This window comes from Varroa jacobsoni, unplaced genomic scaffold (genome assembly GCF_002532875.2).
Source record: "Varroa jacobsoni isolate VJ856 unplaced genomic scaffold, vjacob_1.0 scaffold_353, whole genome shotgun sequence".
Taxonomy (NCBI): Eukaryota; Metazoa; Arthropoda; class Arachnida; order Mesostigmata; family Varroidae; genus Varroa; species Varroa jacobsoni.
This window is the reverse complement of record NW_019213255.1, coordinates 33,863-55,984: the sequence shown is the minus strand read 5'-3', so window position 1 is coordinate 55,984 and position 22,122 is coordinate 33,863. Positions and strand designations below refer to the sequence as shown.

The following is a 22,122-nucleotide window of genomic DNA, read 5'->3' as shown; positions in this document are numbered from 1 at the left end:
TTTTAACGACGCCTCAGAAGAAAACGTCCATTGGCTTAAGCTCCGGTGACCGTGGCGATCGTTCCAACGGACCTTGTCGAGCTATTTATTTGTTTGACAACTTTCGAGCTTACGAATAGTTACTACGTAGCGTAGATGAAAAGAAATCGCTGACATATTCCTGTTTTAGCTGTAGCAATACAACGCAGGCACAAGTCTTTTGTAAGAGTTGTATAAAAAAAGGCCCGACCTTTTCTTTACGCAAAATGACCATTTAAATACCCGAGGTCGATTTAGCTGGAATTTCCTGTTGCATAATGTAAATGTTTAAGAGCTTCGAATAAGAATCAAACAGCCTCATTGACTGTAAAGCTGTAGACATAGTAGCTTCAAGATGTAAATTGTTTGCTGTTATTTTTCGAGTGCGCCTTTCAAGCATCGTTGAATACATTCAATACAGTTCAATACGATGCATGAAACATGCTCCATGAAGTCCTGTATCCGTGGCAGGAAAATAGTACTCGGCTCGCAGACGTACTAGCATCCAGTTTAGAAGGAATGAAGATATTTTGGCTAAAGAGATGCACTAATACAGATAAAATAAAAATGCCTAGGTACGTGTTCGTTGGTTGCCTGAGATGATCAACCGTTTGTCAATTGTGTTTTCGATATCCAACGTCCAGCCGCTTCTTTTGCTTTTCTCTACCTAGCCAAAATCGTATACAAGCCAACTGCGACTGCTGCACAAGATGGCACTCTGCGTCAGCCTAATGCTGGCGGTGGTATAATTCGTGTAAAAATTTCTCTATTTTCCTATTCTATTGACGGCGGCAACCGTAACCTTGTGCAACGAATACCGATTCTCGCACATCGGACAACACGTGTAAAAACGGTTATAACCATAACAACATGACGCAGGTGGCAATGGTGGGCGTACAACAAACAATACGTTTGGCTTTCTTCATCCATAAAGGAGGTACGTCTCATTGATGCAATAGAGCAGATAGTCGTCAATCAATGGATAGAAACATCGGTATAACGATACTTTATATCAGGGCTGACACTCCGTGATGAAAGGCTTCTAGGATGAAGTTATGTCGTGTGTCTCCCTGTTAGTAGTTCCGTAGTAACGTTCAATAGTTCATATCAGGAGGGCTCTTATATAGCGTTGCCTGCTAAGTCTGTTAACAAAAATGCCACTGATAGCGTTATTTTGACTGATTTATACATTGTTGTTTACTAACGATTCAGTATTTGCTAAAACACCTTGTTTACGAATTTTTAACATCATGCGTCAAAAATCTGTTGTGTTCAAAATCCGAAATGACCTATTTCTCCATCTTGTATTGCCCGATAGCTAATTATATTGCTAGAAATAATAGCCCTTCATTTCACGCTATGATTTATTTTTATTATACAACCATGATGTAAACTTTCAAAAATTTTCGTTGCTTAATATTTTTTTATGTGGTTTGAGTTGTGTATCTCATCGAGCAAAAAAATGAAATGCAAGCAATAATTTGTTTGTGTGGCACCTTTACATATATATTAGAAGTGAATAAAGTGTCTGTGTGACGCATTTACATATGTATTATAGCAAATGGGGTCATTCTATCGTGCTAAGTAAAAAGCTTAAATCGACAAGCGAAGTAAAAAAAAAGAAGTGGAAAAAGTCTATCGAAGAGAAGAAAGCGATTTCTAGGCCGAAAGTGAGGTTTGTAGAGTGCAATCCAACTACCCAAATTAAAGAAACAATCAAAACACTTTCTGAAACACCGAAAACGATCAGCGGGAAATGTCTGAGATCTGAGATTAGGTGAATACCCATTGTGCAGATTGGTGGAAAAAAATAGGAGTGAACAAACAAGAGACTGGGCTGGTACCGACACCAAAATCTGGTAAGTTTCCTACACACAACCAGATTTATACAGGGCGTTCTGCCTCCTCAGTATAGTAAGTAAGGCACTTAAATCCTTTATCATGAAAATGTTGAGCAATAAATTAGGGGAAATATCTTTGAGCTTGAAAAAATATAGTTTGGCTTTAAGAAGAGTCGATTGGTTTCTCATTATTGGGCATTAAACTGGCTTTGGAGTACGCCCAAGGAGAGAGGCCAAAGACTAGGGGGCTTTTCTTTTTCTTTTTTTCTCAATTATAAGCCGATCAGCTGACACATCATTTTCACGTGGCGCACGCTGAAGATGAAGGCACATCTTCATATACTTGACGTATTATCGCAAGCAATCCTAATGATTTAAAAATCGGAAAAGAGGATGCCACGAAATACTACAGCCACGTTTCCTGAAGATGCACATACGGCGAGTGCGCGGCGAGACCATATGTGTATTAAGATACGTTCTGTATGGCTCCTTCAGTCTTTTCCATAGATGCTCAAATTTATTGCGCAACGTTTCGGTCAGGTCCACACCAACACTCCCGAACGCGAAATTCGGTATCATACCCGACGATAAAATATATGCACCAGAAGCTCTTGGTTCAGCAAGCACCGAACTTGTGAATGGTGGCTCCTATGCTGTGCTGTTATACGAACGTATTTATGGAAGATAAATAAAGAACTTCGTCTGTCTGGGCCATAGCCTTAGATAGTCGACTGGTTCCGAGCCCATTTTAACAGTTCATTGGTCATCAGTTGACGCTTCCCGGCAACATTTTGGTAAAAATAACTCAGCGTGCACTGACGCATACCACATACTTATTGGCCCAAACAAATTTGTTCCTCTCGAGTGGTCTTCCGAGATCAACATCATGGACCAGATTGTTGGAAGCAGATATCTCTATCCTCTTTTCACCGACTAGACATCCCTTATGTGTGTCAGCTACTGCCGCTTGTCATCGATGAGCCCACACTCCCGCTTAGTAACCCGAGCTCGAAACTAACCGTCGGTCCGCTCTAGAAACATAGATACGGCACGTACGTAAGCTCAGGCGTCTAATGTAGCTAGCACTCACTCCATTCCCTCCGGTTCGATGTCGTCTCGAACTTTCTATATGATATGGGCCTCTGTAAACTGGATAACCAAAGGGTCCGATTGAAAGAACCTGGAACCTGACGTTCGCAAATCATCCACATCGTCCATCAAGGCCCATTTGGCTTTGATGATGTCCTAGAGGTTTCCTTTTCGCCTTTTCTCTTTTGAAGAACTTTTCCTGATTCAGCGGGAAGCGCTTGCTCAACTTCTGTTTCAAATCATCCTGTTTGTTTGCCCCATTTACGATTTAATGGCACACGAGAGCGGACCCGTGAAGATTCAGGTGTGTCGGTCGTTTGACTTGGTCTTGTAGTTTAGCTTCTAATCATCTTACCAATCTGACACCAACAATGCTCCAGTGATGAAACTCGACTGCTGGCGATTAGCAGTTAGCTCGTCAGTTGGAAGGTGTTATACACCGACTTCCTGCCGAAACCGGAAACACATTAATTATAATAATAAACTTCCGCGTCCGCTTCAATATTAATGTAACAGAAAAGCCGCGTTGATTTACTGGAATCCATTTGGCCTCTGACGGCCTCAAATGATCAGCTGAAGGCTTCCCAGATATGTCGAAGCTAAAGCTTGAGATTGCAACTCTGCTCACGGTCATAAAGGATCGATGGCAGTGGGCTTATGCTTCTTAGACAACCCACGCGTTGCCTTTTCGAATTTTCTAGTACTACCTAGCCCCCTTCTAACTCTAACGGTCCGGACTTCCTCTGCTCAAATCGTTTATTCATCTGTAGCTTTCTTAAAGTGCAGGCTCACTTTCTCGAGGAACGTTCATCATATAGAGCAAAAAGCAATTCCTTGGATTTCGGTTCCCCGAAACCCTTGGCAGAACGCGTTATATACTGTGCGTATAAGCGGGCTCCGAACGTTTACTGGATGCTACACCCTGTGCGCAAAACTTGTCAGTTATACGCAGTAAAATTGCGTTGATATCCGTTTTCAAGTCGAGTGTCGTTAGTGCCTTTCCGTATGGAAAGCTTAACCTAAACTACGAACGGGTCATGAGCGATCTCTTTTATACAACTTACGCCTAAGCGGCCCCAGGTTTTAGGCACGGTGCTCTAAAATGGCCCAGTACTCACTGTTGAAGCATGTGCAGATGTTCCCGGAGTCCGTGTTCTCGATGGACCGGCCCTGCTTCCAGCTGCAAGTTCAACTTTTGTTCGGCATTTGGTATGGAATGGATAGCATCTGAGACCTAACAGGAGTAACCACTGTGACATGAGCGGCTAAGTGGTTACCTTAACACGTTTCTTGGGAAGGTCCTAGAGGCACCCGGTATCAGCAGCTAGTCCATCATGAAACGTTTTCCCAATGCGAAAATCCCAGAATCGATTCCCTGTTGTCTTTTACCGGTATAATACTCGAATGGCCCAAGGTGCACTATTGAATTTGTTGAGCAAGTGAAACCTTGAACCATGTCCATGCAGCCGGAGTTACTGTGAACGTGGCTTCGCCTATGACAGTTCCAAAGCCGAAATCAGGTTTTATAGAACAATGGTTTGGCCAGTCTTTGGCATACACAACGGAATCGAATTTAGGATTCGTTTGCTGGGTACGACATACTCTAATCGCGGCAAATCGGGATTTACGAATTGGCGGTGGAGGAATCCATGCACAAATGATGGACTTAATGATATTCTCAGAAACATGAACAAGAATATCCTCAAGTGTCTTTCTGAGAAAGCCAACGTTCGCCATGAACCGATTGATGCGCTATCCGTGTACGCGTCCCGCATTTATTTTAACTTGATTTCAGGTCTCGATCCATTTGACTGTCACTAAATATCACGATCGACAGGGTTGCAATTCATCATAGTATGGATTGAACGCGCAATACATTGTTGTTTGTAAGTACAATAAATTACCTACCTTGCGCCTATCGAAACTACGAGTCTTTCGCAAGGGTAGGGCTCGTATAACCAATCTGCTGGCTTCATGAAGCCAGCACCAATCATACGCTACCGATATGGTCGATACAAGCCCTATCGATTTCCTAAACTGACTTTACCGCAAACGCTACCTTTACGGCTCGAGCCATAAACCATTGCGGGAATAGGGTCACACAAAGATCCGCGTGTATCTTCAAATGCTATCCGTAATACCGAAATGTATTGAAATCCGAAACTTCTGTCGTCGGTATGAAGTGAAGGGACGAAGAGATAGGGCTGGCTACGAGAAACATGGTTTAGCTTTCTATTCGTAAGGCACATAATTTAAAATTTATAAAAAAATTTCCTGTGTTGGTGACCTATTAGCTATGTGAAGCCGTCGCATAAATGAACCAGCTTGGTAGCGTTGAACGTAGCGGAGGTGGCGACAGGCACAGGCACGGAATTAGCCTTCCTCCAAGCCCAGAAGTTTAAAGGAAGGTAAACTCGGGATTTTGCAAGAAAAGAATTTTACCGAGCTGAATATCCGACCCTTACAAGGAACATTGCAAAATCGCCAATCAAATAGTTGTTGAAGATAAATGCCAGGTATATAATTAGTGACCCCGAGAAAGCAAAAGTTTCGCTTTTTTGAACTATCGACAGACTGATAGTTGGGTCTCGCAAATCAGTTAGCAAGGCAGGCGAGAAGGCTACTGCGTAGGTGCGTAGATTGACAGTCTCGGCCAAGACGGATAGCGCGAGATGGACAAATATGATCTCCTTGACGAGGCTAATTATAGACTCGCCCGTGATGTATTGGTTTGCAATAGTATGCATTTATACGACATAGTTACGCGGCTTTTTTACGCTGACCGAGCCCAAAGGCCTTGCGCGACGAATTAAATCTGTTTTGCAACGCACACGAGTAGTATGTATATAGCAGTATTCGGCCTACCCCTTAGCGAAGTACCTAAGTCGAGCTTCTGCGAATTCGAATAAACGCTGCGACAAACTGATTTTGTTTCATGTCCCGGTGATTGAAGGTTTTTTTTTTATATGCGTATTTATTGAACTACCTCTGTTATTCAGACGTCATCAAGACTTAATTATTTTTTTGATCTAACATAATTTTCCTGTTAAAAGGTAGTAACAAAAATTATGGTTTTTTTTCCTTGTTTACAACTAATGAGGTAATATAATGTAATATATTTACTATGTTTCGAGAACGTCATCAAGATTTTTCCGTAATATGTACTTAACATCTGATTATTGAAAATTCGTTCAAAAAACCATTGAAAACTCCTCAAAGTGCTTTTTCGTCTCGTTGCTTCACAATGTTTTTTCCTTCTTTCAAAGCGAAATACCAATTTTAGGTGTAGAATTCTATATAACTAATATATATTATAATTCCATATCATCGAAAGCTACGTTGGTTTTTTTTCTAAGACACTCATTTTAGTGTTGTCTAGGTTCAGAGACTAGAACAATATTAGCTTAGGTTGACTGCATTGTCAGTAAGTTTGTTGGGTTCCGTCGGCCGGTCTCAACAAAGTGATGTTTTGAGTAGAAAAAATGTTTTGTATCTCCCTCAAAAAATCTCAAAAAAAGACCACTGGCCATGTTGGCTGCTAAAATTTTCTGGTAAATTTGCTCGAAAAAGGCGTTTAGAAGTAGCTTGAAGCGTATTTTCGTCTTCGTTGGCACATAAAAGGAACTGATTACCTCAATTGGCTTTTCGCCATCTTCGTGGTGGAATATTCACTTTAGGTACCCAGTGTAGTATCGAGATACAATAAGAAAAAAAAAGCCTTTACACAGTATATCATGTTAACTTTTTACACATTTTAAATAGCGTTTTTAACGCAAAGATTTAGAAATGTAAACATGTAAACATGTGTAGCACTCCGTCTTAGCTTGTCAAGAGCTTTCGATTGGTACGAAGAATTACTTCGAATACAGATGACTATTTTTGTATTAGTATTACATAAGCAAAACAGTCAACACGTTCAGTTTTGGCATTCCTTATGCCACTTTATATTATATTATATATTATACATTACCTCTTACTCAGTTCGTTATGTTTTATCATTTTTCGTCATTTAAATGGTACTTCGCGTAGTAAAAGCGTTAATGTTTTTCTCAGAGTCTTTCTGTAGTAGAGTAAAGAAATAGGTAAATAAAACGTACGTCTCCTTGTCGTTTAAAACTTTCTCATAGATATGCCAAACGAAGACATTGTAAAAACGCTAAAAGATATCAATAGTCGGACAGATATTCATCGCTAATAATGGTAAGTCCAATGTAAGGATTAGGTTAGAAACATAAGGTTGATTAAATTATAAATTGTGAAAAAGGGTGCTGTGTTGACAATAATCTATCGATCTAATCGACGATTGAATCGCCTCGTTTATTATCAATATTCCATTTAATGTATTTTTATCACCACTGCATTCGTACTTTGCAGTTAAATCCTTGTATCTTTTTAAGTTTGGTTTCTAAGACTGTATGTGAACGAAGATAAATGTGTTAACGAAAATCTTTACATCTGTGACAGATGTAGCTTCTTCAAGTAATTTTTAACGATGGGTCTTCCTATCTTGGAAATGTGTGGTGTCATGACGTCCACGTTACCGGACACCACGATAAGGCCGGAAACCTTGCCAAAACAGTTACGTTTCACCTGTTGTAGGCAGATACCCTAAGTCGTAAGCAAGCCAGTGAGCGTTTCTTTGCACCTGTCATAGAAAAATCGAACACGAATTGTCATTTTATTCTTGACCGACGCACGAAGGACACCAACAAGATCGCTTAATTTGACTGGTTTTTATGCCGGCCTTTTTTCGTGAACTATCTATGATATGGTACTCCCACACATGTGAAGTTTCCGTGCTTACGATTTGATCGAAGCACAAGAATGATCGGAGATGCACTTTTGCATGGCATTCATTTGTTTTTTGCTTGTCGTGTACTTCCGTTGAGCTGTGTTGGGATCTGATATTTTTACAGTTGCATATTTATTCGCAATGCAGTACACTCTAAATCTGAGGTAACACGAGTTCATTATCTCATTAGCGTTTCGTCCTGCACAAAAAATTTGATCATAGATGCTTTTCGCATAGATTCCGGTGCCAATTTCTTGTTTCCCGCTATGGCTGCAAGGTCGTTTATATCTTCCCTGAAGCGGGTACTCCATTAGTACCAATATCGAACACACGTTTTCGCCAAACCGTAAGGTGCTAAAATGTACAATGTTAGTCAGACCACTTAATATACTAGCTCGAACGAATGTAATACTTGACAACAATCAACATTTAGTAATTCTCTGTGCGTCCTAATGAATACAGCATCTGAGTAGGCCCTTGAATAAACATTCAATTAGGTGTAAGTCTACCATTTCCATACGCTTTAAGAACCTGGAATTGTGTTCTCCAGCCGAGGCGACAATAGAATTGCATTCTAAATTAGCATGCATATATCTGACTAAATATGTCGATCTATTATAGTCTGAATAAATACGTGAACACTTGCGAAAGGGTGATCATTAACCCGACTATATTAAATTCATGCATACGGTAAAATCGATTTGATAGTTAAAATGCTTAAGCTTACTTGAAAACGTCTCACGTGTAATTGCGGTTCTACCGTCAAAACACGGTTTATTTTGGAGCCAAACGCACAATGAGTCTATCTGGAGCTAAGCTTAAATCAAGTACAGACATTTTGAGGTTTCAAAGGTTCTTTCAGATTGTAATCATAGGGAAATGGACTTAGAAATATTACATCTACGCACTACTTCCTTATCGTATTACGCTCAGTAAGCCAACGCTACAAAGCTTGAAGACCTAGCATGTGCACGTATATATAGGACTTAGCTCTATGCAATGTTTACAGAAACAGTTGGCACAGGGATCAAGAAAGGCCCCCCGAAGACCATATTTTTTTTTACCAGACATGCTTTTCGTACGCTACGTAACTCGTAAGAGTTGCGTAGTATAAGTATAGTGATTGCTAACATTTTTCCAAAAGCGGTTTGTTGTTGTATTATTGTAAAAAAATTTAGATCGATAGCGGCCCCAGTTACGAGTACGTGAGGTCTGTGTGGTTAACGGCTCGGACAAATTCTTTTGGTTGTTCCTCTAAAGACATTGTATCATTATCAGTCGACTGTATGCGAGCACGCGTAAGCCGAGCAGTATATTTGATGCACCTACATCGTCGTACTATGCAACAACGACTTTATGTTTAATAAAGTTGCGATATAGAGCAAGGGGTTCCTCCGCATCTCGTGCCACTCCACGCAGCAGAAAAGGACAAGCTGAAAAAAACATGGCTTTTCCAGTTTCAATTTTCCGGCTTTTCAAGTTTTTCGGACATCGGTAAGACTGTAATAGTTCCCAGTTCAGCAGAGTTTGCCGTGAAATCCGTAAACATGGAGTCTAAGCATAATATGACTGCTGCTTCGACCGAATCCTTCTGTTTCGGTCGATCTCGCTTTCGCTGTGAGCGTGTCAAAATCCACCTGCACGATGCGTTCTCTGCAACTTGACAAGTGGCTGCATTTCCTGGCTGATCTGTGCAATTGAATCGCACGCCTCAAATAATTTCCGATAGTTTCCCTAGCAGTTAACAAGCTTTAACATGGCTGGCAGTAAAACCTTTCGTGGTTTCAATATATCATAAAAAACGGTGGAAGACTCGCCATGCTTTTCAGCGGTGCGAAGAGTTCGTTTAGAAAAATTCCTTACAACCTTTTTTCTATCTCTATTATATGTACCGCTGTCATCGATGCCTATTTTTGGTCTGTTGAATACCAGATCGTTAGTTTACAAAATGACATACAATCATAGATACGTAATATTCACGCCAAGGTTTTGGCTACTAAAGACACAGAACAACCACTTACATATTACGCCACAGAATTGTATTAAAAGACTAAAGCTCCATTGGAGCGCCATTGAAGACGACGGAAGCCTGAGTTCTCGAATCCTGCTGTCTCTTCTCGATTAGGCATGCGAATTGTAAAGCTTGTTAAAGTTAGTAACCCTGAGGGAAGTTTTTTTTACTAACATATTTGAGCAGGTGGAGCTTATAACAATACGCGAGCGCTATATGCACACGCATCTTAGCCAAAAAAAATTAACAAAATACAAACTTGTCAGCCTACATCTGTCTATAGTTTTGACGAAGCATACTGCTACATTTTCACAGGGCTTTCGATGGAGTGGAGGCAAATGGTCGAGATAATATTTCGAGTGTATCTACGTCTACGCCGGTATCAACAACCGTTATGCGTCAAACATAAGCCAGTCTCGTGCATATCGCGTAACGCTTCCCCGCTGCTTCAATGTACGTAGCCACATGCCGGCCCGAATTTTGGCCGATCATTTAATCTTTCCTAACCCATTGCTGGTAGCACGTTCATAGCGTGGAAGTCACAATCGATATTGCACTCCTTTGCCTTTACGCAAGTAGATAAGCTTAATATTTTTCCCTACACTCGAAACCAGAGCGTCGATTGTATAGGAATCTTTTGTGGGAAAACGAGTATCGACAGCCAGGTACACAGTGTGCCCCATCGTCGTACTTAGAAAGAATGCCTCGGGTTTGCTGAAACACCCACTTACTTCGTCTGTTTCCTAATCATACGTCATAACCAGCAGCGGATGTTATAGGTGTTGCTAGTACACAGGCTTCTAGTGTAGTTGATTATCACATTTGTTGAATATGGCGAAGTTATGTCTATCTTTGTGCTATACACTAGATATTGTATTATACAAATAGCAGTTTGCAGCAGCAGCTGGATACATTATATCAGTTCGGTGGAAATTTGGCTTTGGGTTTTTATAGGGCATGTTGCAGTAGAAGCATCCTGACCTTGTCTTCGTTCAAACAGATAAGTAACTGCCCTATGAACGCTTACTTTCCGGTATAATAATGATCTATTCTTGCATGATTGTGATTTATGTTAAAAAACTGATCTTCTACGGTAACCGCAGATGGCAACATCTGTGGGCAAATGCAACTCAATCGGCAAGACAAGTTTACAGTTGGATGCTCTCTACGATACACAGTGGTTATTACATATTGCTACCGCAGACCACCCTTTTTTAAAATCAGATTCAGCAACTTCTACTTTACTATAGGAAAATTCTTCGAATCCTAATATTTAAGTAAAGCAAGATGAAAAGTACGCAGATTAAAAGTCTTACGAATATGGTCACTCTTCGACCTGGCAACGCTATTTATGTTACAATTGTATAAATTTTCCACAGATGGCCTATCTATAATGTCACGAAATGATTTACGTATACTTCTATTTTTTATCATTAATATAGTCTATATTGCTATAGCACATACAGTATTTATATGTATGGCATAAAACGTCTTGAAAATTGTATGGTACTTACAACTTTCGTAATACCGTTTGTATTAGACTGTTTGGAATTATATAGCGGGTCAAAACACGTTTAAACCATGTGTGATGAAACACCAATATTTTGATACCGCTAAACCAGCGCTCTGGAAGCTGTTTTACCACTGAGCTTGACCTACTATAACTAATTTTATTATCGTTGGCCTGCTCGAAAGGACTGACGGTAAGATTCTTCACATATCAGCCTTTTTAAGGCCCGAAAGTAATTAAGATTTCGCAGACTTATATCCAAAGGATATAAACGCTAAAGCAGGCCGCTCATTCTGTTTTCCTCAATCTACTCCGTAATTAAAGCATGACAATTAAATCATGCGTTGAAATTCAATAGCCGCACGGGGTATTATCGGCTGTCGCATCACACGTCCATGAAGCTTTCCATCCATCCAGTCCATGAAGAAGCCCATGGAAACATATAACATCATTGACCATTTTCTGTTCGCACAGTATTTTTTTAATAATAAATACCCCATCGTATGCACTCAAATTTGTTCGGCATGAGCATCAAAAAACTTGGTCCTTTCGTCATTGGCTTGACTTGGCTAATTCTTTTTCAGCAGGCGAAACGGATCAGTCCATGTCTCACCTATGACTGAATAACATCTTTGGTCCTCAGCTCATCATTCTCGATTAGTTTGTACCCGTTATGGTTATTGAGCTGGAGCAAGAGAATTGACAAACGTCAAATAGGCTAGTAGGAACTTACCTAACATGATGTATCGAGTGTCGCATTGGTTACCTGTGCTTAGCTTGACCATTTTAGCAGACTACCCATTTACAAATATGTATAAACGAGAGAATAGTCGCTTAATAGCTCCATCGTTGCTAAATAAAGACAAGCATTAATGATGATGACAAGCATTAATCAAGCATGATGATATGTACGACTCTCGAAAACATGAAAGAATTACCACTTTCATAGTAACGCGCGAGAAGCAAACAGAAAACAAATTACTGCAACAGGGCTTTTATGCCCTCTGGATATCACATGTCGGTCGAGACGACGCTCTTTGATCCTTTTACAGTTTTGTCAAAACTATAGGGACGTTCCATGACTGTTGGTCGATATGTAATCCGTTTCGAGTTTTCTCAGGTTTTTAGTTCATTGTACACGTTAGGCAGGAACAACCCAATAAAAAAATTCCACAACGAGCTATCTTTACCAGTTCAGACTCGATCGTTATGTCAAACTGAGGTCCTGCTAAAAACTTTGCCCGGCGTAGACTCGAAAACATACAATATCAGGCTTAATGTCTACCGGCTTTGTTTAATACATTTAAGCTTATATATATAAAGTTAGATACATAATTATAGTGCTGTTTATCCACATTCTCTGCGATTCATGATTTCCGTGTTCCCGCTACTTCTGCCTGACTTTTCTACCCAAGCAACTGTTGAGGGAAGACCAGGTACAGCCCCACTATACTATGAGAGTGACGATTATTGACGACATAGAATAAGATATCACTCCTTCAAAGTAGATAACCATATGCATGCTTAAACATTAACCCAAACAGAAGTGAGTAACGTTTGGTACGTCAGCGTACCGCGTCAGCAAATTATGTAACTGATAGGGGAAGCCTGAACGCCGTTTGTCGCCAACATTTTTTTTTTGCCTCACGTGGACTTGTGATAACGTAATTTTAACGCGAAGTTGGGGCGATGCGACAACTATAGTAATCGATACTTCACAAATAGCTGAATAAAAGCATTTAATTCACATGGGGCAATTCAGTCTTTTGCCATTAACCAGGTATTTTCTACATGTAGCTAAGGCAAAGCTGTTACGTCCTTTAGGACCTCCTGAAGGCATTGACGGCTTTACAGACTCTATCTCAGAGTCAAGGCTACCGGTAACAAGTGAACGACGTTCTGAAAGAAGTTTTTCGTACATTGAATGGATCTTAAGGCCAAATGCAGGTCGTGCAAGTATTTACGCAGAAATGAAAATTCTCTCTTTTAAACCGGCGCATGTCTTTATGCGAAAAGCTTTCATCGCCTTCATCACTGAAACAATCTAGGTAAACGTTAGCAATCATTCATATACTTACAAAAAGAAAGTATAATATAAAACGTAGTGTCATCTCGTCAATAGTTAACTGCACGTCCAAATTAAGCTTATAAGGCTACCTATACGTGGCAGTCCTAGATTAATTAATTTTATCCGTACTGTTTAATTATCTTTCACTATACTATCAACCAAATCATACTATACTATACGGTTTACCTATTGAGTACCGTGTTTGTTCAAGCAGAGCCTGTCAATGAATGAGACGCTATTAAACGACTGCACACTTTGCCAATCGTGTATACAGTTCCAGCCATTTTCTGAGAGTACCAGCCTCGGAGCAATGAGCACATGCCTGGTAATAGTTGAAGTGGAAAGTTGAGGAAACCATCGTTTGCTTACAATGGCGTTATCATTGGCGCATACAAGTTGTTCCTCAACAAGAGGCTGCAAGACACTTCAGCTATGAGAGACAGTGTCATATAGAGTGGCGTCATTTGCATGTAATTGCTGCAGACGGTCAGTGTAGTAAGTCGGTCGCGCCACCTCTGCCATATATAACAGGCCAAGTAAATTCGTGCGAACCCGACGTCCCTTTGGTACTCATTGTCGTCCGCCAGCTTCTTCCTGCAGAGCAAATTACTTGGACAGTTTGTCTTCAGTAAACATTACCTGATTTTCCGGATTGAATGGAATATTCAACGGCATCTAGATTTATAAGCATGTCTTTTAACTAAAATTAGAGTTCTGTTACCTTTCAGCTTGAGACTTCTCGTCAATTTATATCAGCAAGTATTTGTCGTGTAGCATTATTAAATGTAGATTGTACACATCAGGTCAACTGGAGGCCACAAGAAGCATTTTTTTCTTATATAACTGATGAAAAATATTTGTTATGATTTAGTCATCTACAACTCTAAAAAAAAAGCCTTGCCTGTGCCAGGATACAGTGCCAGGAAGCCACGTTTAACCCAGGCTCTTTGGGAAAGATACTTTGCAGATCATGTTTTTTTTTTGGTCGCTTTGACGACTATTTATCTTAGCTCGCTTAGAAACATCACAGAGCCAACTTTTATTATTTTAGAATTCAGGTATGGTGATAGTTCTTCGTTTGGTAGAATACCGCCATTCATTCAGAGTTCATTAGCTCACAACAGGTGGCATTCTGGCCAATTACCTTCTCTGGCAGATGTTTAATTGCATCTCGCTGAAGATATCATCCTTAATTTTTTTGACAGATAAAAATGTGGCCACCAGTAATAGTTTGCGTAAACCTTGTGGGTTCTCACTATCAGAGGTAAGGTGCGGGCGTACTCTTTTCAAACATCTTCCTATCGAACTGCGTTAAAAATACGGTGTATAGCCATGCGTAATAAACAGCTGCTTTGTTGAGGCATCGTTCTCGGTGTGGCAGACACTTCCTCTCCTTTCTGCCATGCAAAAATGCTGATTCTAGACCAATCGCCTCTTTTCTAGTGTTCTCTGAAACTCTTATGAACCTTCGCTTGGTGTTTCTCCGTTATATAATTCGTATCCGAATCGAGGACTTATGAGACCAATGTTCCTAACTATAGTCTGAATGCGACTAATCAGTTAACAGCGTAATGTCGACGACGTTCGTGCCGAAACCTGCCCCTCATGCGAAAAGTACACCTGAGTTGGCTCCTATACACCACTGTAAAAAAAAAAAAAAAAAAAAAAGCTGCTTTCTCTTAAAATAAACAAATGTTTGCCGAATTGACCTTTAGCTCGGGGGCTTAATGTACCTTTATTTTCGTGTGCGTGTACAGCCCCAGCAACCTTTTGGATTGTCCATTCTACAGTGAAATACTTAAATAATTGAAATATTCGCACGTACCATCGATCTTTTATTTCCTAGCTACTTATTTTTGCTTATATAAGGTCAGCATAGAGTTGCTTGACAAATTTAAGTTCTATTATTTAGCATTTTAAAGCACGTCGTACGAAATAGGGCAATTCTATACAACGAAAAAAACTATGTAGACTTGCCTAGAAGAAAAATAGAGTTTCAGAACATTTTAATAATAGTGCATAGACGCGTATAATGTACATATTAAAGGTCAGCATGCAGTTAGTTTACCATATGGGCACTACGAGCTAGTACACTTGACAGAGCAGTACTTTCTTTAGCTACCTAAAATTGGCACGATAGACTATTAGTTGTTAGAAAACGTTTATACAAAATAACCCTTCGGCCCCTTTTACAGCATTTCCATTAGGATTAGACAAGCTAACTTTTAAAAGCTAAGTAACTTAGCAGATTGAAAAGTAGATCTTTGTTTTGGAGAAATGGGTTATTCCTCCCAATTAATAAGGTTGCGTAGTAACTGAAAATGTTTCCACATAGTATGCCACGAACAATGGGAATTTCAAGGCACCATCTTGTCAACAAACGGCAGCTCATATTGTCAACAAGTACGGAAGCGCCAGAACGAGAAAGTTTCAAGCGTATCGTTCCGTGATCGTGTATCCTACACAGCGTAATGTGCGATGGTATCGATTTTACATATGAGTGTCGGCGCCTTCTTCAACATCAACATAGACACAGGGGCCTTCTATGCTGGTAGTGTCCAACGAAGTTCGGGAATCCCGCCAGAGAGGACAAACCTCGCTAAGCTCATACGGATGTCTAAGCATCGAAAATATTGAAAGAAGCTGGCCATTTATGTTTTGCTCGCGCAACAGAAATGGCAACGATGCTCAAGCCCATATTTACCAAAAAAAAATCACATCTCGTGTCAAACAAATCAACCTATCACTTTATTTTTTGTTTTGGTCTGGTTTGTGTTAATGAGCTGGAGACAATTTCTGCTAACTTCTTAATTACGACTCTCTACCCATTAGACCATTTCCCACAAGCAATAACGTGTCCAACGAACATGTTTTCGTTATTCAGTCCTGTTGCTCTCTCTAGAGATACCAAACGTTGGCAGTAGTAGTAGTAGTAGTAGTAGTAGTAGTAGTAGTAGTAGTTGCTTTTCGAGCTCTACTCAGAAGTGACTGTGGGTTACGGGAGTCTGATTCGAGTAAACCTTATGCGTTCGTTGGATAAGGGGCACACAGGAGTCTCGAGTTTGGTATCGGTGGGGGGTCGCGAATCGGCTAAAGGTTCTGAATTCCCTCTACCACGATGGCGATGGGGTCGGGCTGATGTAGCCCGCTGCGCCACGCTTCAGCAGATCAGGGTGGGGCAGCGTAAAAGTTGGCACGTGTGAACGTCGGTGAAGCTGTCGGAGTGTCCTCATTGCTCGCACTCACTTCCGCAGCACTGCCTCACGCCTCAACCCAGTGCGTAGTGTAAATAAATGCCAACTAATGCCAGGAGTCTTATGTACACACGCAGCCAGCAAGTTCTACCCGCAGAACCAAACCGCCTCCGCTGAATAGGCATCCCCCCCCCCCATCAGTGACGTACAACGACGAGTAGGCCATACGCGGACTTCAGGCGTGGTGAACGCGTTCGTCTGGAAAAGCCGGCATATACTCGTCGAGTTTAGCAGGGTCTCTGGACTAGAATGCAGAATAAGGCCATAGAGCAAAGGAGCCAAGGCGGCACATTTTTGCAGACACATAAGGGGATGCAAAGCTAACAACGATGATTACTGATTAACATTTAGCAAATATGATTTATCGATTGTACTAGAACCCAGATGTGGGGACCGTATTTAATACGAATATGATAGATGATGCGGAGCTAGTATAATAACAGATCTACTTTTAAATATTAAACACTTTTTCTTTTGCTGAAGTTCAAACAAATTTTAAGCCTAAAATCACAAAGTAACTTCGAAGTATATTTGTTCATACGCCGTTTCGCATCGCGTTCATTATTCAGAGATGTGCATGAGTACATGTTTTAGTGTTTGGTAGCTATTAAAGTTTTTGTGGGTTTGAACCGATGGGCAGGACAGCGCTTGTGATTTGCATAATCTTCATATAAGTCTGGACCACGAATATAAAATCGCAATAGTAGTTTAATAAATATTTACGTTCTGAGAGTGTAGCTCACCCGGTAGGTGAGAAGACGCCCGATTATTTAGCCTTGAATATCAGCTCGCGGCGCAGACCTAAGTGTCATAACAATTCTCGCCTGTAATATGTTCAATATGGTCCCTGCTACGTCGCTGATGTCGAGAAGTATCAGCCTTGGCTAACGAAAAAGTTAGTAGTATAGATGAAGAGTTGTCAAACATTTTGCCGAATATTCTCATGTTCTGCTTATACGATACTAGCGCCTTCCATGTCCGATCGAGTAGTTAGTCTTACCAGTAGCACTTAATAAAAAGAAAAAGAGGCCTCTATGAGCATGGTGTTTTTTCTTACAAAGGTGTTTCCTACAGAGGTTTTTTAGAGACACAACCATTCAACTTTGGCTATCAAAACCGCGTGGAAAAACTCTCTGTGAATGACTTAAAGTCAGCACGTATAGCTATAAAGATACCCGATGTAAACGTTATATTAAACTCTTCTGCATCGATTGATCGATAAACCATTAGCATTTTTTTTGAAAGCTCTTGAGGGCGGTTTCGTTTAGTACAATTAGCCGAAGTGTGTTTGTGGGCGCAGAAAGTAGGAAGAAGGTAAAAACAAATATAACAGATTATAAGATTTTTTTTTTTAATTTAGCATTCAGATCAAAAGAGAACACTGTCGAGATGTCATATCGACACAACGATGTATTTTTTTTCGTTCTTATTTTCGGCTAGAGTCTGGGGGTAGCCCTCGCTATTCCTGCTTACGTCAAAGGTCAAAGGTGATTTCCACAAGTGGTCTGCGTATTTCTTGACTGAGTTTAATCCCTGTTAATCTAGACACCTTTTCCCTTTTGCTTGCATGATTACAACTGCACTCGTCACTCCTGGCCCAAGCACTATCTCGGCCAGCGTTAGCAACCGAAGCACTCAGGAAAACCTAGCTGTGAGACGCAGACAGACCGCGGTTCCAGTATAGTTTCTTCTCTCTGGTGCCTAAGGGCCATTTTTAACATAACGACCATTAATACGTGTTTCGTCGCCATTAAAGCCATTATTACATCCCCCGTGGTAGCTTAGTAAATTATTTGCTAAAATGATTACCTTTTAATCTTTGCGGCATATTGTGGTCAAGGTTCCAATTCAGGCACAGACACACTTCATTTTGTGCTGTTTGATGAAATGCTTAACGGCGACACTGGTTATAAAATTCGAAACAAAGTCATTAGCTCAGGCATCCGACTTTGGGTCTATGCACGGACTCAGATTCAGACCATTGTTTACCTCTAAGTTAAGCAGGCAAACACTCAATTATTGTTCAATTATCACTCAGTATTACTCAATGCGCTATCGTGGGGACAGCAGAATTGCTGGTTCCGATCTGGCCAGTAATAGCTCTTGCCATACATCGTGTGCGTTAATCACCAAGTAGTTGATCACTGGCGGGCGAATCAAGTAAGCACTCCCGGGGCTTCCGACGTATCAGAAGTTTCGGTCAGACGCATGTTTCTAGATCATTGGTGTGGCACTAGCTTAATCGCAGCCCTACAGAAGTTCAACGGAGACGGAGGATAGATAAATTAGTAGTTATGAAAAACCGAATATATTACCTGATTCACTTAAGTAACTCTTCGAGTGTGTAGACGTACAAAACAACTGGTAGCGATAATAATAATTCCATGTTCGAATACCCCAAAAACTTGTCAAAAATTAATGCGTATGAAAAACAAGTCTGAAAATGATGCCAAATACAATAAAAAATAAATTTGCCCCGTGTTAAACCGATTTTGCATACACTGACGCAAGCACAAACTCATAAGTGAATTTTGTTAAATGTTCTTCTTTTACTTGTTAGCCAACGAGTTTCTTGTTTACAGCACGAAGCCATCGAAATGAATGAACAAGGCCCAATCGTTTCGTCAGTTTTTATTTGTTGAAGCATCCTGCCTGGCTATGTAAAGATTTTCCAAGTTCGCTTCGATCGGAGCGGGTTAGTTGAACAACGGTTATAGTCTGCTTGGCCATATGCACGTCTAAGCATAACATGTGGGTTCCTAAGTTGGGCGTAGACGTGAGTTCGTTGCATGTTGGTGATGCAAACGCCTACAACCGAGAGCTGGGCTGGTCCATTTCATCGTTCCCTTCTTGAAGTCTTCTGGTCAATGCAAGCTTCGCTTTTACTGGGTCGAGATCTTCTATGCAACCAGAAAGAACATTGCAGTCCTTTTCTACGAAATTGGCTTTAGTCATGTCGCTACTTTTTAGATTACCCGTATAGTAATGCGGCGGTGTAAATGCATATATAGGTTCCTTTATCTGCGTTTGTATCAATGAATACTCTAACAGAACAGGAAAATTAGTATTTTAAGCAAACCTGTGCGTACTTGAACACAGCGCTGCTGGTAGCATTGTTCCCTTCCTGTTTATACTGTTTATTAAAAATAATTCGTGATTTTCGTAGCGTCGCATTATCATGCCGGTTAGGTCAAAAACGAAGGCCTTCAAAAGCCTGTACAAAAACGTTGACGTGCCAGTCTTTCAAACATTGTGGTTTGTCGACATTTCACATGCGTCGGTATCTAAACGTGCCTGTGCGAAGCGGATGTTCTCAAAGTAAACTAAAAAGTCCGTTCAAATGTTTACATATTTGCTTGACTTATCTCGCCTTTGTTAAAAGGGCTTTAGACAACAGGCAGATTGTCTTATAGAGTACGTTCGTTGAAAGAAAGTTGTGGCTATCCGTTAGCGTTGCTTTCTTTTCAGAAAATAAGAATCAGGCAAACAATTTTTTTTTTTTATTTTATCTGAAAAGAAAGAATTAGAACATCTGGCCCGTTATCATCTTAATACGTGATTCGACAATCACTTATCAGGACAATGCAAAAAGTATTTACCCTTTTTTAGACAGAATTTGAGTGTTACGACTACTTTCGCTCCAGATAACTTGACAAAAAATTTTTTTAAAAAAGCATGCTGGAAAAAAATTGCATCAGTTAAAACGTCTAGAATCCATTTGGGTCGCGTTGATGTACACCAAAAACTTGGAGTTCGCAAACGTCCCGAAGCATCATCAATCGGAGCAGTGTTTATTCGAGTACGTTCAGCTTTTATGAAGAAATAGATCGGCATTTTTAAGCACGACCGAAATTGCGGATTGCGAAAGTCGGCTCTTTATAGGAGTAGAATCTAGAAATAAACAGTAGGGGGGTTAACATAAAGTATAACATTTAGGAAGTAGGGTTATTCATTCATAAAGTAAATAGTAATCCTCGACTAATCATACGTTCGTCAATTATGATTATGAAAGCGACGTTTTACTTAATCTATTATGTAACCTTGTTCCGTTGAGTGATCAGTTGTTTTCTTCACCACAACGGAGAAATATGTGACTCTTAGTTAGAATGTCTTTTCAATACTGAAGAACTGTCGTCCGGATATCTAGCTTGCTTGTGAGCTCTATCGTTTACGATTTTCGAGTACACACCAATGGCTATCGTTTCCGGTCCACTTAACGCCACGGTTGCGCTAGTAGCTTTGAACAGTCACGCAACTATTATAAAATTATAAATTTAAAACATTTAATGAAAAAAAATTCTAAAATTATTATAAAAATATAAGAGGATTTAACTGATATTATACTCGGTATAAAATAAACTCTGCTTTGATTGTGCATTTATTCTGTTGCGGCTATCCGCTTGCAGTTATGCTCAAACCCAAAGAAAACGTTTTGCTTTCTGTCTATTATTACCTAAGACGGTCGAAACGAAGAATTTCTGCACCGGTTTCAAACTAACGCACGTCTCACGTATCCCTAATTCTTCTACGCTATTACGGCGATATTCATACGATTCGATCCTAATCCCGTTGCAATACAATGAAACTTCACATACTTCGTGGTTAATGGTTAAACCAATCATTTTCCAATTTTCTCAGTGATCCCGTCGCCTCGGTACAGTTACGATCCAAGACAAAAACAAGCTAACCGTATTAACTAAGCTAGTTACAGTTATCACACTCCAATAAGCTTGTTAATTTGTTGCAAGTCAGCTCATTTTTTAAATCCACTTGTTTCGCTTCCCCTATTGCATCAATCTGCCTACTATCAAACACTGCATATGCCCCGCGACTGACTCCAACACAAATTTCATTCTATCTGTCTATGTCTGAAGTCAATCTCTTATCTTGGACGTAGCCTTACCTGATCAAATTTTTGCTCAGGAGTAGATTTACTATTGTTCTCTTTGATACATGTTCTATTTGTTAGTAAATAGCCACACTGACCCGTTGTTGTAATCGTATCCTAGACGAAACTGGGATTTTCAACAACTGCAGAACAAATCGCTGGAAAAGGTCAGTGATATTTCGTGCTCATTTGGACAAGAAACCACGCCCTGGTCGATCCATCACCAGAGCTTAAGGTGCAGCCCTTTCAGGATAACACTCTAGCAACCTATAAAAATCGGATCAAAGCTATATTAGGCTAACAAATGAACATCCGCAAAGGCAAATCTTTAATCTTGGGTCATCCACTGCGAAATACAAAACAGTATACCTTAAATTTTTAAAGTTCCTCAATTGAAGTATGCATTTATGACCTTCTACCATTTGAATAGTAACTTTATTTGTTAGGTTACTAAAGCAGCGGTTGAGCTTCATCGTGTAATAGAAATGGCTTAGCTCCCTTCGTTATTCCTGGCTACTTAACGCAGAGTCTGTCTATCATCATATCCTCAAGTTACTGACGCCTTACTTTAACCGAAGTCGACGAAACAGGACTCGTAGAGTCGTAGTGGTTAATACCTGCGTTAGACCGCTAGGCACACCATAAGCGTTT

General features: G+C 40.3%; 1 long non-coding RNA gene across 1 annotated transcript; it reads left to right on the top strand.

The window, feature by feature from the left end:
- Positions 1–6,852: 6,852 nt before the first annotated feature.
- On the top strand, positions 6,853–17,618 carry LOC111259629 (uncharacterized). The gene is made up of 3 exons (XR_002679746.2): positions 6,853–7,148; positions 10,067–10,204; positions 15,665–17,618. It is a non-coding gene; the product is annotated as an uncharacterized LOC111259629 (long non-coding RNA).
- The last annotated feature ends 4,504 nt before the right edge of the window (positions 17,619–22,122 follow it).